A 2255-nucleotide genomic window follows, 5' to 3' on the forward strand; every position below is an offset into this window, starting at 1 on the left:
TGATCTTTTCTTAGCACCTGAGGCGGAGACCATTAAGCCATCCTCAGTGCCTGGGGCCAACTCACTTCAATCAAGCCATGGCTGCAGGAGGGGAAGAGAGAGAGCGAGCGAGAAAGAGCGAGAGAGAAGCGAGAGGGGTAGAGGTGGAGAAGCAGATGGGAACTTCTCCTGTGTGCCCTGACTGGGAATTGAACCCGGGACACTCACATGCTGGGCCAACACTCTACCACGGGGCCAACTGGCCAGGGCAGGAGATACCTTCTAAGCCAATTGTGGAGAAACAGCTTGTCTGGTCAGTGATAATGATAAGGTGCCAGGTCTGGCCTTAATGTTGCAATAGGTCATGATTGTCTCATAAACCTTCTGAAAATGTTTCCAAGTCTGCTTCCTGGAAGGGAGGCACTGTCCTGGGCCAGTAGGAACACATTTTGAGGGCATCCTGGACATGGTTGTGGTCCTTCAAGGGGCTTGTTTGTTGGAGGTGCCCCCCAGCTGTTTTTAAGTCTCCATCGGTGGAGGTGTTGGCCCCAGTCATCTGATTCAGATCACAAAGATATTTCCAATGTCTAGGGAGTCTGGCGGGCTTGCTGATGGTACCTGGGCCAAGCCTCAGTTTGCTGTGGGTTGTGGTCATAGAGACTACGTTTCAAAAGTTTTCTGAGTCCCTCTTTGGAGGCTGGGACTGAACAGGGAGGCCTAAGGAGGGGGACCTCAATCTAGCCATGGTCCCAGGTGGGGCCCATTTATTTATTTATTCATTCATTCATTCATTCATTTTTAGAGAGGAGAGAGAGAGGGTGAGAGACAGAGAGGAGAGAGAGAGAAGGGGGAGGAGCTGGAAGCATCAACTCCCATATGTGCCTTGACCAGGCAAGCCCAGGGTTTTGAACCGGTGACCTCAGCATTTTCAGGTTGACACTTTATCCACTGCGCCACCACAGGTCAGGCCCAGGTGGGGCCCATTTTAGTATGTTTCAAATTTTTCTAATCTTTGCCGCCCCCAAATCCCACGCCTGGACCTTTGAGGGTTACCTTGGGAGAACTCACTGGCCACTGTCCTGTATGAGGTTTGGTTATCCAATCCAATATGCTCCCTGAAGGCTTTAAAAATTCTTCATCTCCGTAATGTTTGGAGGCAGAGGGAAAGGGCTCTGGCCCCCTCGGCATCATACCTCTGGTGCCGACAGTTTCTAGTCTGCCAGTTCCTTCAAATGTTAGGACATGGCTAAATAAGGTAAAATAAATAAAAATAAAATATCTCCTTCATGTTTGGGGCACAGGCCATGTCTGGCCAAGGAGGCCTGGAGGGTGCTCTGGGTATGGCAGTGGTCCCACGTGGGTTTCATTCATTTGGAACATCTCTCAAAATGTTTTTTATTTTTATTTTTATTTATTTATTTATTTATTTATTTATTTATTTATTTATTTTACAGAGACAGAGAGAGAGAGTCAGAGAGAGGGATAGACAGGGACAGACAGACAGGAACGGAGAGATGAGAAGCATCAATCACTAGTTTTTCATTGTGCGTTGCAACACCTTAGTTGTTCATCGATTGCTTTCTCATATGTGCCTTGACCGTGGGCCTTCAGCAGACCGAGTAGCCCCTTGTTGGACCCAGCGACCTTGGGTCCAAGCTGGCGAGCTTTTGCTCAAACCAGTTGATCCCGCGCTCAAGCTGGCGACCTCGGGGTCTCGAACCTCGGTCCTCTGCATCCCAGTCCGACACTCTATCCACTGTGCCACTGCCTGGTCAGGCTTTTTTTTTTAAGTGAGAGAAGGCAGGCTTTCAGGAGGTTTTGTTTAAAAGCAAATGTCCCGCCTGACTGGTGGTGAAACAGTGGATAAGTCATTGACCTGGAATGCTGAGGTTGTTGGTTTGAAGCCTCAGGCTTCTCTGGTCAAGGCATATGTGAGAAGCAAACTGATGCTTACTGACACCCCCCTCCACCCCCATTTCTCTCTTTCTCAAATAAATAAATAAAATCTTAAAGAAAAAAAAAAGGCTAACATCCCCTGCCCTGGCCAGATATAGCTCAGTTGGTTAGAACATCATCTGGGAGCACAGAGGTTGCTGGTTTGATCCCTGGTCAGGGCACGTACAGAAACAGATTGATATTCCTGTCTCTCTCTCTCTAAAAAAAAAAAAAAAAAAAAGCCAAAGGCCTGACCAGGTGGTAGCATGCAGTGGATAGAGCTTCGACCTGGGACACTGAGGACCCAGGTTCCAAACCCGGAGGTCGCTGGATTCAGTGAG

The 2255-nt window shown here is 48.6% G+C and overlaps 1 pseudogene; it reads left to right on the top strand.

The window, feature by feature from the left end:
- The first annotated feature begins 1111 nt into the window (after positions 1–1111).
- Positions 1112–1225, top strand: LOC136389788 (small nucleolar RNA SNORA57; annotated as a pseudogene).
- The last annotated feature ends 1030 nt before the right edge of the window (positions 1226–2255 follow it).

The sequence above is a fragment of the Saccopteryx leptura genome, chromosome 1, assembly GCF_036850995.1.
Source record: "Saccopteryx leptura isolate mSacLep1 chromosome 1, mSacLep1_pri_phased_curated, whole genome shotgun sequence".
NCBI classification, from domain to species: Eukaryota; Metazoa; Chordata; class Mammalia; order Chiroptera; family Emballonuridae; genus Saccopteryx; species Saccopteryx leptura.